This window comes from Mus pahari, chromosome 12 (genome assembly GCF_900095145.1).
Source record: "Mus pahari chromosome 12, PAHARI_EIJ_v1.1, whole genome shotgun sequence".
In the NCBI taxonomy this organism is placed as follows: domain Eukaryota; kingdom Metazoa; phylum Chordata; class Mammalia; order Rodentia; family Muridae; genus Mus; species Mus pahari.
In genome coordinates this window covers 81,056,988-81,071,901 of record NC_034601.1, presented here as the reverse complement: position 1 = coordinate 81,071,901, position 14,914 = coordinate 81,056,988, and the positions used below count along the sequence as shown (strand labels likewise).

The 14,914-nt window shown below is 49.1% G+C and overlaps 1 protein-coding gene across 3 annotated transcripts in view; it reads left to right on the top strand.

Annotated features, from left to right (window-relative positions):
- The window catches only part of Tiam1 (T cell lymphoma invasion and metastasis 1), a 345,165-nt gene that overhangs the window by 154,289 nt on the left and 175,962 nt on the right, over nucleotides 1-14,914 (top strand). Inside the window, exon 1 of one of the 3 annotated variants that reach the window (XM_021210115.1) lies at nucleotides 12,840-12,990. The exons of the other annotated variants lie outside the window; for them this stretch is intronic. The gene's annotated coding sequence lies outside the window, so the exon portion shown is untranslated. Of the gene's footprint in view, nucleotides 1-12,839; nucleotides 12,991-14,914 lie in introns of those variants that run through there. 3 annotated transcript variants of the gene reach the window in all.

Here is a 14,914-nt window from a genome sequence, read left to right as displayed (position 1 = left end):
TAACCTTGCTTACCTTGGTCTACACAGAGTTACCTACTTACTGAGATGCTTACCCGAGTCCTTCTCTTAAGTTGGTAAGACGCTGTCTCTTCTGGGATCATTATCAATCTGAGGAGTGTTGTTCAAAGTCCAAAGGGGACAGACAGAATAAAGAGTCAAGTCTTAGGAAAGTCTAGGATTCAGGCTTTGGGCAAATAGGCAAGTACCACAAGTGTTTGACAAGATAGGGAAGGTCTACAGGATGCTAGCCCTTGGCCCATTACCTGTCTCTGAAGACAAGTCTGCCCCTTATCGTGGGATCCAAACTCGGATCTTCTGCAAGAGGAGTATGAGCCACCTGAGCCACCTCTCCATCCCCTAAGTCAGTTTCTGAAGGAAGGGTCTGTGGCTTTGTGGACATGACCGCCGATGTGAAGATTGTTTGGATTGGGTTCTAGTCTCTACAGAGTTCCAGAGATTACTGGGCAGGCAGATGGCTTTTAAATAGCAAACGTTTTGTTTCTTTAATGTCTGAAAGTTGAGGAGTCTAAGGTAAAGGTGCTGGCAGAATTCACTGGTGAGGCCCACTTCCACCTAGACTTCTGTGCCTTCCATTGGTGGAAAGGATAAATGAGACATGGGTCACAAGGGGGCTAATCCCAAGTGCGTGGGCTCCGCTGACATGAACTAACCAGTCCACCGCCTTCACTTTAAGATGTGGATTTTTAGGGTCCGTGGATGTCAAAACTCCTGCTATGTTGCCTGGGAATGTGGGCTGCTGAAGCTGGGGTGCGGGATACTGATAGCGCACAGGAATTACTAGCATCATTCTCTCATTCTGTTTATAAGCTATGCTCTTCAAAGAAAGCATGCCAAGCCTTGGAAAATGCTCAGCATGTGTTTTGATGCATGCCGGGAATCCTTCCTATTTAGGTGATGCTTAAGCACTGCGTATTTCTCATCCTAGTCCATCCCCGTCCTTGCTGTTTCTGCTTCCGACTGAAGTGGCTTCTGTGGTTACAGGGGAGACTTTAGGCTTGGGTCTTTTGGATTGTGCTTCCGATGTGGAGTGGCTGTCAGGTGGTGATGAGTCAGTCGTTTACTGAGGGTAGCAAGCACTAGTCTAGGCACGTCAACTGTGAGAAGTGTCAAGGGTAGCTGTGTTTGTAGAGCTTTTGGTCTGTGTGTGTGTGTGTGTGTGTGATCAATAAATAAATACAGCCAAATTATAAAATGTTTATAGTGTGTTATATATTTTGAGAAAGCATAAAGAAAGAAGGCACGATAGGGGTGAGAGTTGTCTTTGAGCAAGGGTCTGAAGTCTAACATCAGATATCAGTACAGGCAGGAACAAGTCTTCATGGGAGGTTGATCTAGTTGGTGGCATGTCCTTAGGAAAACAAAACCCCAAATTAATGCTAAGGGCCAGGGATATCACGTTTGGTCATTGCAACAGCATGAGCCAGTATGCTCGTATGAATCTGTCAAAGTGGGAACAGGCAGGGTGTGAACGGCTACCTGTGATTTTTGTGGGGGTTGGGGAGGCGGGGTTTGAGGGAGCAGTGGCTGGTGGTTATCCCTCCAGGAGGCAGCTGACCTCAGAGCTGCTGATCTGAGTCAGTTTTCCCGGTGGAAAGTTACACCTGCCAGGGTTACAGCTGTTCTCTAATCGGCCAAGTTCATCTGTGGCCAGGAAGAGAACAAAGATTCCCAGGTGCCCGGCCTCGAGAGCACCGAGAAGGTCTGAATCACGAGCCCGGGGTGTGTGGTTGTGTGGCTGCTGAGAAAGTAAAAGTCAGATACTGAGAGCCCGGCAGCGCTGGGGGCCCCTAAATGAGATTCCTCCTAGCGACCACCACGCACTGGGGGATGGAGGCTAGCTTTGGGGGTTCAGGTGATGCTGTCAACCTTCTGGTACGGTCTACCTCTCAGCATTCGGGATGGATACCTCCTAGGACCTGCACCAGGAGTGGCATGCCACCAGCTGCCACCACCGCCCCCGCACCCCCACCCCCACCCCCACCCCGTGTGAGCCGTCTGCCTTGTTTCTCTGGGAAGTCTGAGATGGTTGAATAGAGTTTCTGCTCATTGTGGGCAGGAAAATGCAGCATCACGACTTGAGGCAGGTGTTGCAAATAGGTCAGTATAAAGTAGCCACTGACTGACTCACCGTTACTGGCCGGCCTGTGAGCTGGCTCTTGCAGATCTTGCTATGGTGAATAGGCCCAGAGAACACAATCATACACCTCCCACCAGTACATTACTCACCCCCTTGCTCATTACCCAGTCTGGCTTGCTCAGGTTCCATATCTTCTCCACACATCTCTGTTAGACGCCGTGATGATTCACGTGACGGGAGCTTTGTGACAAACCCTGGCCCATGTTTCCCACAGGCTGCATCTGGCCCTGAACGGTGGATGAGGTCCTTGTGAGGAAGCACAGGCTCTGGGAGGCACGCTAAGTGCACTGACTTCTATACATAGAACCTGAAGATGATGCCACAAAAGACGAGGATTGTAAAAGGGAAACACCTGGGTTGTGACAACGCCGCTGTCCCTGAGGGCAAGGTGGTTGGCTACCCAGGTGTAGTGGTGGGGCTGGGGAGGGCTGGAGTCCAGCTTCCCAAAGACTAGGTTAGAATTTCAGACCCAATTCCTCCTTTAGGGTGGCTTTGAACGTTCTCTGAGCCTTTCTGTGCTTTAATCTCGGTAAAATGGAAGTGGATCTAGTCACCATTCTGAGCTGAATTAGTCCCGAGGACCAGGTATGAGTGTAGTGGTTTTTATGGAGAAAGTGGTCAAGCAGCAAGCCATTGCCTTCCTCATAGAAACATCTCACACTAATTCAGAGAGAAACATTGTTATTGTTGTGCCCCCTTTATACAGGTGGGGGCCTGAGAGTCCCGTGGTGTCCCTGGCAGCCTGGCATCTTCTGTGCCTGGCCCCTCTGGTCACAGCTGTTAAGAGGGCCTGAGTGTGGTCTGAACATGTCTCACACAAGTGTTCCTAGTTAATAATTAGTATTTGATTCATTTCTCTCACTCTGATCCCTCACGAACAACCCATTCTGGTTTCTCGATCTTCTTTGAAATTTGGGTTTCACAAAGGTTGTTGGACATAAGGCCACATGAAGTATGCAACGTTTGCCATAACAGCTGGCATGCTGCCCCAGGGCATGCCTCTTTGACTCTTTATCATTTTGAAAGATATAATTTGATACTTAAGACAGTCTCACTTGACTTTTACAGAGAGTCCTATGGGTGTGGTGAGGTGGAGTTGAAGACAAAGGCGATGTGACAAAGAGAAGGGACAGGCAGGAAGTAGGTGGGGCTAGCTCTGCAGAGCCCTGGGAGGGGCGGGACCAAACTCCGCATCGCCCAAGGAGGGGCAGGACTACAGGCTGCAGAGCCCAGGGAGGGGCGGGGCTTCTCGCGATCTGTAGTGCTTGAAAAACAACGTACACCTGATCCAAATAAATTTTTTTAATCTCTTTTTTTTTAAAGATTTATTTATTTATTATATGTAAGTATACTGTAGCTGTCTTCAGACACTCCAGAAGAGGGAGTCAGATCTTGTTAAGGATGGTTGTGAGCCACCATGTGGTTGCTGGGATTTGAACTCAGGACCTTTGGAAGAGCAATCGGGTGCTCTTACCTGCTGAGCCATCTCACCAGCCCCCCCCAAATAATTTTTAATTTTTCATAAATTTATAAAAATCTTAAATCTGTTTAACACAGTTACTGCTATTCTAGTTAATAATGTAAATATATAATATATAGTTCAGTGACATGAATTACATAGCTAATGTTGTGCAGCCATTGCTGCTTGTCTCAGTTACTGCCTTATTGCTACGAAGAGACATCATGTCCTCAGCAACTCAAAAAACAAAGATTTCATTGGAGGCTTACCTAACGTCTGAGAGGGTTAGCCCACTACAGCCATCGCTGTGTGGACCATGGCAACAGGAAGCATGCATGACTACAGAGCAGTGGCAAAGAGCTTACACCTTCTCCGAAAGTTGGAGGCAGAAAGCAACAGGCTAGATCTGAGGTGGGCTTTTTGAAACTTCAGAGCCCACGTATTCCTCAGTGACACACCTCCACCAACAAGGCCACACCTTCTAACCATTCCCAGAACAGTCCTATCAAGTAGGAACCAAGCAGTTGACATGAGAGCCTGTGGTAGCCTTTCTCAAACTACTGTGTGCTATCTATGCCAAAACTTTTCCGTGTACCTGGAATGGTGGAATGTAGGACCATTGATGTTGTATTGCTTCTAAGAATGTCAGCTTTTCAATGGCTGTGCATATGCTATGTTTTACTTATCAACTTACCTGGCTGTGTGTGATGGTTTGTATATGCTTGGCCCAGGGAGTGCCACTATTTGAAGGTGTAGCCTTGGAGTAGGTGTGTCACTGTGGGTGTGGGCTTTAATCCCCAAGTCCTAGCTGCCTGAAAGTCTTCCACTGGACACCTTCAGATGAAGATGTAGAGCTCTCAGCTCCTCCTGCACCATGCCTGCCTGGTCGCTGCCATGCTCCCACGTTGATGATAATGGACTGAACCTCTGAACCTGTAAGCCAGCTCCAGCGAAATGTTGTCCTTATAAGAGTTGTCTTGGTCATGGTGCCTGTTCACAGCAGTAAAACCCTAGCTGAGACACTGTGGGTGCCTGGATTGTTCCCACCTCTGGGTTGCAATGAATATTCACGAGCAAGTGTAAGCCATGATGCTCTGCTGTGGTTCAGAGGCACAGTGTTAGTTTCATGGGATTTCAGTGGTTGGACCTAGGGAAAGCTTTGTCTGTAACAGCTTGCTGTCACGATCCCTTGGTTTGCATGCCTCTGTCCAGTGTCCCCAGCAGGCATCCTTGCCACCTGGCTGAGTCTTCCACAGTAGTTATCTGGGCCGATGCTGGCTGCTGGTGAGTGACATTGCCTTCGGCCATCCAGGCCTTTTGACCTGGGTGTCCAGCCTCTTGCCTGTCTATGGCTGGCCTGAGATGGTTCTCATGCACCAACTTCTCATGGTTAGTTTATGAGTTCTGCAGTTGCTGAATGAATATTACTTTTTTCCCTGTACTGTGTTGGAGCCCCAACTTCTGTATGCACATGGTGCTTTCACTGGTCACTCTGTGGAAAAGCATTTTATGCTGGTGACTTGAGTGCTGGAACATGACTTTATTAGTTGGCCTGGGTGAAGCTGCCTTTGCTAATCGCTGACTAAGCCAGCGGTGTACTGCATCCACCTTGTCCTCTCCCTCATACCTGGACCTGGGGCCCGGAGTGTGCCTGTCACCTTACTACAAGTCTTATATCTGAGATGGTGTGTTCCCTGATTGGAAATCACTGATTTCAGAGGAGATAGTGGTGAGGCCTTCTAGGAATGCTACGAGCTAACGTCCACATTCCTAGACAAGAGGGAAAGACCAGTTGGTTCTCCTCAGGGCGGTCTGGAGCCGTTGTTTATGAGAAGCTGCCTAATTTTAATGGATTACCCGAGAACTCAGGTGTCAGGCATCGCACACAGACCTCAGGCTGCGGTCTTTTCCCTTCCCGATTTCCCCGGGACTTGGTTTCTCTTTCCCTGCAGTATGTCTAATTTGGAAGGTATGAAATAATTCTAGTCCACTATTAACAAGTACAAATGCACTTGAATTGTTCAGACTTTGTGTGTGTGTGTGTGTCTCCGTTGCTCTCCTGCAAAGCTGTCTTTGTTGCTACCTCACAATAGGGGCTTTCCGGGAGGACTTAACCAACTCTTGTTTTCTGGTCTACGTCTTATAGGTCCCCCCACCTCCCACCCCCACCCAGCCCACACCCAGTGCCTGAATTGCACCTGGTCACGGTCAAAGCAGCTCTGTTCACATGGTCACATTGCAGACACTGAGGTGACTTGAGGTACTCTCTAGGGCTACTGCATGACTGAAAATGATCTGGGCGTATTAATGATCCTTACCACTTAGAGAAGCATTGGGCATGTGCCCTGCAACCCCATAAATCCATGCGTTCATGGCCAGTAGCTATCCGCGGCCCCTCCTCATTTCACTGAAACAACGTGGCTGTCTCTGGCACGTATCGGGTTGTTGCTGCAGCCTGGGCTGGAGGAAGTGGTTGTCTTTCATGCTCTTGCCTCTCTTCCAGTGTGCCCTCCCCAGTGGGAATTCTCCCACCCATGAGTCAGTCCACTGCTTCCCTGAGAGGAGGCAGGGCTGTGCCCTAATTCTTGTCCTTCAGGTCTTCTGTGGTGTCCTGTGGTGTCTTACTCTCAGTGCCCACGACAGTGATTATGGCTCATGACTGCTGAGCAGAGAGGTGTCTGAGAGATCCCACACCAGGGAAAGCCCAGATGCTCTGCCTCCACAAGCCACATGCGCCTCCAGTGAAGAGCGCAGGCCACCCTTGGAATCCGTGGGCCCACTGCTTGCACGTGGGCAGGGTGGCATCTGGTCCCATATGTTCTACTACGGTCACTAAGGGATCTTGGGTTTTTCCCTCCACCTCGCCTTTCCTGTCTTTCCCTCATCACCCTTTGTGTTACAGATCTGGCTTCGGTTGCTAGTATGTGGGCCACTGGCAAGTCTGGAACTTTTTATTTTGGTGTGTTAAAAGTGGTTCTTCTGTGAGGAAATCTAAATTGAGGTAGTGACAGAAATTGGAGTTTTCAAGTCATGGAAAAAAATATAGTTGGGAGATAGAACTAGGGGTCCAGAAAAGAGTAAATTGGACAGCGTGATTTGATCACTGAGAAAATTGAAGTCTTGGATTCGGGGGAACTGCCCACACTGTCCCAGCAGGGCACTCTGAAGGTAGCAGGAAAGGCCATTAGTGTCCTCTTGGCCTCTTTCTTTGATGTTATAGTTTGTGAGGAAAGCCCCACATCTTTATCAAGCATTCAGGAGAGAGAGAGAGAGAGAGAGAGAGAGAGAGAGAGAGAGAGAGAGAGAGAGAGAGAAGGAATTGCTAAGTTGGGTTGCACAGGGTTTAATGTGAGCCTGTGAATATTCTCCTATCAAATGAGATTTAACTAGTACCTGTACCATACATGTGACATTGCCTGTGAGGGCGAGGAAACCTGGCCATCTCTCCGAGATGGAGGGCCTCTTCTGGCCATGATAGATAAGGGCTCTGAAACATTCTTTGTTCCCTAGCAGATCCGCAGACCATCCAGCACGAGAGCAGCAGGCATGGATTCGTATTTAGCCCTCGGATCCATTTCAGAGATAAACGATTGGTTTTGACAGTCTGTAGCTAGCCACAGGACACCTTTCCAAGGCGCCCGCTCACCTTCCGTGGTGGTCCCACCGGACTGAGGAGATGTGTATTTAGAACTGTACATGCTGGCTGTTGCCCAACACCCTCGAGGGCCATCACCTGATACGAGGAGGTGGACACTGCTCTCCAGCCTCACTGCACACAGGTCGTTGTTAGGTGCCGAGCAGGCTGGTGCGACACCTCTGACTTTGTCCTTGGGAGTCCTCCTCCGTCCGCTCTCTCCTCGAGCTGGTCACTGTGGAGGTATCATTGCAGGCACTAGCTCTAGGCTGTGGATGTTACCTCCATTAGTTGTGCTATTGTGGGGGAAGCTGCTAGATCCCTGATCCTTAAAGAGGAATCCAGAGGACAGTGTTTTACAAATGACACTTTTCACTGAACAGGACAGAAAGGTTTAAAATCCACTCTTACAAACCTAATGTGTGCAACAGCAAGCTAAGGACTGAGCTGACTAGTTTTTGGCAAGGTTAGGCATGGGCAAACCTCAGCATGGTTGCTTTTCCTTTTCTCTTTCTTTTTAATCTTGCTCTCTAGTCCATGGTGGCTGGGAGTCTCGACCTCCAGCCGTAGACTACAAACTGCTGGAATTACATACACTCCTGCCACAGCCAGCTGGTATTCATGAATTTAACTGGCAGAGTTTGGAAACAGAGCCTTTTCTGGGTATTTCTCCATGTTTTTCTCTGTGTGGTTTTCTACCATGTTAATTGTACTGGCTCCTGTGGCCGCACCCAGCTGCTATGCAGAGAGCTTTTAAGGGCACCAAGTCTCGATGTCTCAAAAATATCCTACAGGGTGTTTTCACGTTCACTAATACCAGAGTATTTTTGTGAGTTGGATCAGTTAGCATCATCCCCATGGTGATGCTGATCTGGAGAAACTCTTGGGGACCAGATGATGCTCCCTCTCCTGGACATGGTTTCTTTGGCTCAGAAATACTACATATTTATACCCAAGTCTGTTGTCTCCGGTGAGGGTCATAACTACATATCCATTTTCTGTTCCTAAATGCATACGACTTTTTCAGAGAGAAGGAAAAACCCCGTGAATGTTAAGTTTCAGGTTAAGATACTGGAAAGTTGAAGAGGGCTGGTCCTTGGTCTGATGTGTGGTGGGCCCTCCAGCTTGACTCTCCCTGAACACCCCCCAACCACAGGGGCACATGTTTGGTGAGAAGTGACATTCTTCTGAGAGGGCCACTCAGCCCGGAGGCTTCTCTCTTCAGATGTTGTTGGTGGGTTTCCCTGTGTCAGCAGCCATTCGTCCGGGTCTTTTGAAAATTCCCAGGCACTAAACGACAACAGCAGGTGTTAGGTGCTAATTATATCCTCATGGATGTCTCAGACTAGACTTCAAGGAGTCTCTGGTGGTCTCAGGAACCAGCCACAGGGAACTCCACTTTCAGGCCTGAGACACAGGGAGGGGGATGGGAGCTGACTCAGTCCAACCCAGCATAAGCTCATCTGGTGCCTCCGTGAGGCTTCTGGGGCATCAAAACCGAGCCAGCCACCTCCTGGGAAGAACTGGGTAAAACACCAGACAAATGCCACCACCTTTTCTCTCCTTCCAGGGAGAAATTAAATCATCTCAGAAGGAAGAACTGAAAGTTTGTGGGATCCGAGAGTTACACGACACACTTCTTAGGATGGAGTGTTAGTTACTGTCCATTGCTTTGAAACAAACTTCATGACCCAAGGACTCATGGAGAAAGAGTTTGATTTTTGGTCCCAGAAAGTTAGATTCTATAATGGTGAGACTTGTCCGCAGGAGCAGGAAGCTGGTGGATCACATCTTTATCCACACACAGGAAATAAAGCAAACAGGAATTAGAGCCCGGCGATGAACTCTCAAAGCCCACCCAGTGACATTGCCTCCAACACGCTGCCTCTCCCAAAGTCCCCTTAAGCTCTCCCTATTACATACTTTTCAAGCAACTCCTACAGCTTATGGTTGTAGAGAGGGAGGAGTCCTTCACGGGGCTCAGGGAGGTGAAGGGAGGTGACAGGACCAAGAAGCTGAGGATCACATCCTTAGGCAGAAACAGTGAACTGCACGTCGGTGAGGTGGCTAAGGAACCTCAAAGCCTGGCTCTTAGCCACGATGCACTTCCTTCAGCAAGGCTCTGCCACCTCCCCAACCGTGCCACCAGCTGGGACCTCAGCATTGAGATATGGGAGTCTATGTGGGGGACATTCTCATTCACCCTGGAACAGATAGTGTAATAATGGTCACGGGGGGGGGGGGGGGGGGGGGGGGGGGGGGGGGGAGGGCGGGGCGGGGCGGGGCAGGGAGGGAGAGACTAGCCAAAGGGTACATGTAAAGCCACTGTTAGCTCCGGAATCTAGGGCACAGCAGACAGTAGTCAATGATGCATTGTATCCTTCAAGGCAGCCGGGCAGCAGGGAGTTGAATGTTCACCAGAGCCAGTGAGATGCACGAGGTGGCAGATCTATTAATCACCCCAACTTGAACATCGTGCTCAATACACAGGCATGGAAACATTACCTGTGCCTGACAAATTTATACAGCTATATGTGAATTGGGAATAAGATAAAACTTGAAGAAACTTCTTAGGGAGTGATGTGTTTTCCACGTGGACCTTGGAGCTTGTTTTTTACCCATTAGTGATTTGTCACATTCTTCTGATAAAACTGGAACAAGATTAAATACCCTTCCTGTTCTGGCGTAGGCCAGTGCTTGCCGATACCGAGATGACTGATGGAACTCTTCCGCTGCCTCCGTGATGTCACGTGTCTCAGTGTATAGCATGACTCTTCTGCCCAGCCGGGCTAGCTGTCATTCTAAAGCTGGTATGACCATTCTAATCATCTCACCCCAGTTCAGTTATTCACTAACTCTGTGCACGTGTGGACACTGAGTCCGCACCCCACACCAAGGGCCTTCCTGTTGCTGACCTGGCTCCCTGCTTCTGCCTAGCCTCCACAGATGGCTCTTAGCCATCAATGCTAATTGGTGCAAAAGGAGGAGGATGGTATTCCTGCAGACTGTAATACTGATGGGTACACAGGGGTGGGCGAAGCAGTAGACAGCACTGATGGTGACATCTCTGTCTTGGGCTTTCTTAGACCAGCACTGTAGGCTCTCATGACTGGCTGGTCCTTTGTTATGGGGCCTGTCCTGTATGTTGTAGGCTGTTTGGCAGCATCCCATATTCTTCCTAGTGGAATCTCTCCCCAAGTTGGGAAGATGGAAAGCATCTATACATGCTTACAAATATCCTCTGAGGTGCAGTCGGCCTGCTCTGAGGAGACACTTCATTTTGCTCCCTCAGAGGCGTGGTGAAGAGGCGTGGTGAAGTTTGTTTTCTTCTTTAGTTGTTTCTTACGCCAATCTCTGTGCAGATTACCAAGATCATAAAGATTAGCCAGGCACGTCTTTCTTCTGTGTATGTGTGTGGGCACATATCTGTCATGTCTAAAACTGGTAGTTCCCACCACACTAACTCTGATCACTGTTTCTCTGGGAGTTACATTGTGTTTGTATACCTGTGTGTATGTGTGTGCTCATGTGTGTGTACCTGTGTGTATGTGTGTGCTTATGTGTGTGTACCTGTGTGTATGTGTGTGCTCATGTGTGTGTGCCTGTGTGTATGTATGTGTGTGCTCATGTGTATGTGCCTGTGTGTAGGGGTGTGCTCATATGTGTGTGCCTGTGTGTATGTGTGTGCTCATGTGTGTGTACCTGTGTGCTCATGTGTACACATGTACCTTTTCATTCCTGTGTTAGTCTGCGGAGGTCAGAGGCTGACCTTGGATGTCTCTTCAGTCGTCCTCCACTTTATGATCTTGGGGCTCACATCACCTCTACTGGCCAGCAGTTCCAGTGGACCCCCTTATCCTTGCCTCCACAATACTAGGGCTACTGGAGAGTGCCAGTGTGCCTGGATGTTTTGGATTTTTCCCCGGGGGCGGGGCTTATTCAGGTCCTCTTGTCTGCTTGGCAAACACTGTAGACCCCTTTCTTACCAATGGTTTCCTTCCTTCCTTCCTTCCTTCCTTCCTTCCTGCCTTCCTGCCTTCCTGCCTTCCTGCCTTCCTGCCTTCCTGCCTTCCTGCCTTCCTGCCTTCCTGCCTTCCTGCCTTCCTGCCTTCCTNCCTGCCTTCCTGCCTTCCTGCCTTCCTGCCTTCCTGCCTTCCTGCCTTCCTGCCTTCCTGCCTTCCTGCCTTCCTGCCTTCCTGCCTTCCTGCCTGCCTGCCTGCCTGCCTGCCTGCCTGCCTGCCTGCCTGTAATTCTGGTTGGTGTTCGAGTCACTATGATCCCTTTAATGATTATTGTATTTCTATTTTTGTGGTCCATATATTTGAGGAAAGTCCCTTGCGTGGGAACAGAGGTCTTCTTTATCTCATTTATATGACTACATTGTAGCTGTCTTCAGACACACCAGAAGAGGGCATCGGATCCCATTCCAGATGGTTGTGAGCCACCATGTGATTGCTGGGAATTGAACTCAGGCCCTCTGGAAGAGCAGTGGGTGCTCTTAACTGCTGAGCCATCTCTCCAGCCCCAATATCTTTGACTTTTGGTACAGCTAAGAACCATATGCAGTGATAACGCTTTATTCACCTGTCAGTTTCAGCCGTGACTGCTGCAGCCATTTCAGAAAAGCCATCTGGTCTTTGCCAATGCTGATGCCTGCCTTACTGCATTGTGACGCTTCCTACCTTCTGACTGGCCACACCCGGCCACTTTAGCACTGGCCATTAGAAGTTTTATTTACAGCCGGGCGTGGTGGCGCACGCCTTTAATCCCAGCACTCGGGAGGCAGAGGCAGGGAGATTTCTGAGTTCGACACCAGCCTGGTCTACAAAGTGAGTTCCAGGACAGCCAGGGCTATACAGAGAAACCCTGTCTTGAAAAAAAAAAGAAGTTTTATTTAATGAAACTAATGTTTGGAAACTAAGGTGAAGCCAGGAGAGGAGTGCTCTTTGGAGTAAGGGAGAAGGAAGTTAGCGGGTTTCCTCTGCAATTTTTAGAAACTGTCCTATAAATGTTGTTCATGGGAATCAAACATATGGCAGATTTATGTTTAGAGGGCCAGCGAGAGAGAACTTCTGGGGGATTTTCTGCACTGTGTTAGCAGTTAGCATTGGTTTTAAAAAAGCTTTTTTGTTTTTGTTTTTCTCCTTTCTCCCTTGTCTGATTTCTGTGTTTAAACAAGTGTTTAGGAATTGTGTCTCTGTCTAGCAAACTATCCAGGGGTCCGCTCCTAGGGGAGCAGGTAAGGAGGTGTGGTTATCCTTTATGAGATACCAAGGTATCTGCAGGTGACAGCAAACAAGAGCCTATGCTTTGTGCAGAGAGCTCAGTTTCACTTGTAAAATGGTTAGGACGCTATAGGAAGAAATATCCAGGATGTGGCGGAGTATGATGCTGGAACTGAATGACAGCCAGCAGAGTCCTCAGCTAGGCAAAGGAATGCCAAAGGCAAGAATTTAATTGAAGAAAGGGGCGGAGAGGAAGGCGAGGGAGGAGGAGGAGGAGAGGGAGGAGGAGAGGGAGGAGGAGGAGGAGGAGGAGGAGGAGGAGCCGCCCCCGCCTGCCGCCGCCCAGGGCCCTCTCCAACACACCCAAATGACCAGATTCATCATAGCACGAAACTTCACAAGTTACACCCACTCCCTCGCCGGCAGCGGGGAAGGCTACAGCTTCCTGATTTCAGTTACTGGAAGTTGGAGAGATGGAAAGGCGGCCGGGAGTGTGCGCCTCGCTGAGCCACGGGTGAGCTTCGGAAAATTCGATCCATTTTCTACCCGCAGTCTTCTGGCGCTGGGTACCCCGGGAAAGCTGCTGCGTGAGGCTGTGCTGAGGATGGGTGGGAGCCGCGGAACTCTTTACTGTGGTCTGGGGCTGGGAGACTGAATGGCCAGAGTCCTGGCACTGCTTAGTTTCTATGCTGCGCCCAGAGCGCTGCGCTTCTCAGTTGTGCTGTGGAAAGCAGTCTGCCACGCGGTTTCTGACTCTCCGGGAAAAGAGGTTCTGGCTAGAAAACTTAATCAGTCTCTCTTGCCTAAGCGAGGATCATTGTATGGGAAACGGGAAAGAGGCAGTGAGATTGATCTTGACACCCACCAGGGATGCTCACTGCCTGAGACCCACCGTGCTCTGTGAGCCTCGGGGAAATTAGGCTGTGTATGGGGTAGGGGTCGGTGGTGGGTGGAGGGAATGCCGAAGAAGGGGTCTGGGATTCTAGTCTGGCCTGCTTTCCTTGGGGGGTATTCTGAAGCTTTGGCTCTGGACCAACACCTGGATGGGACTTCTGGAATGAGGGTCTGGAAGTCTCCCGTTTCCCCACTAGTTTTGCAATTAGGTTAGTTGAGCTAAAAGCCCCTTTGGCATGGGGAAGGGGGGTGGGGAGAACTCTTTGTTTATCTGGAACTTCTTTTTTGATGTGAGTTTTTCTGCCGCTGCTGGTTGACCTGATTCATTGCTTAATCGAATTTGGGGTGGGGTGAAGAGAGGAAGTTAGGCTGGAGGGTGGCACCGGGATTGGGGTCTTCATAAGAGACATTATCCTAGCAAAGCATCAACTCGGACCCCCACTCCCCCTGTGCCCCTCCCCCCATCCTGATTTTTGTTTTCAGCACACATTCTTGGATATGTGGTCTTTAATTGCTGTGTGAAGTCAAAGGAATTTTTGAGGCTGACATTACCTGTTTTGCATATTTCGGATCTCATCAGTGATTCGGTGATGCATTGGAGCCAGGATTTTATATGTTTGTTGCTAGCTAATACTTCATGAAATTACTTTTATAGTAAGAAAGATGACTGAGATGGCTGGCTCTTAGGTTTGTAACTATCCATTTTGCAACACTCTTTCCTAGTTTGAAGAGTGGAATGGGAGGTGTTCTTAGCTGATCTGGTCATTTTCCTAGTGGGTAGGATGGCTTGGCTGTCTCTTCCACAGAGCAGGGAGCAGGCTGCCGGGAACCTTCTGCTTCCTTGAAGGGTAAAGATCTACATGTAAGGACTCTTCGACCAAACTAGACCTGTCCCCGGGGAGAACAGGTGGCGTGGCCCAAGCTGTCACACCTGCTAGCTCTTATGTGGCTGCAGAAACAGCTCAGTAGGTAGGTGGCTGTGGGCATGGTGGTGTTGCACCTACTTCTGAGGAACCTGTTGTCTGCCACTCTGCAGGAGGCAGCTGAACTGGATCTTGTGATGGCCAGGGCAGCACTGAGTAATAGATGCGATTCATGGAGCAGTAACCCTTAGAGAAAGGGGAAGCGGTGAGTGACAGATGAAGTGACAGATGAAGTGCTCACAGCGGGTGGACGGGGCTGGGGTTGATTCTGCTGTAGGACCCCAAGTGTCTGGAAAGTTCTTGTGTGATAGTCTTCTTTTGGCTCCCCTCTGGCACCTTCCTGACTTGGCTCTGTTTGTTTTATATGCTTTTAGAGTTCTGAGTACAGTTTGTCACAGATATATAGGACCTCTGAAATTGTTTGTTTTAGTAACTAATTTTCATTGCAAGTTTCCCAGTTCTTGTAAGGTTTAAAATATATTGGTATACAGTTACATTGGATAGATTGTTTTTAAAGACTGAGGCATATATAAAAATGTTTTCTTTTTCATTCTTGGCATTGGTTATATTTTCATTCTCTCTCTCTCTCTCTCTCTCTCTCTCTCTCTCTCTCTCTCTCTC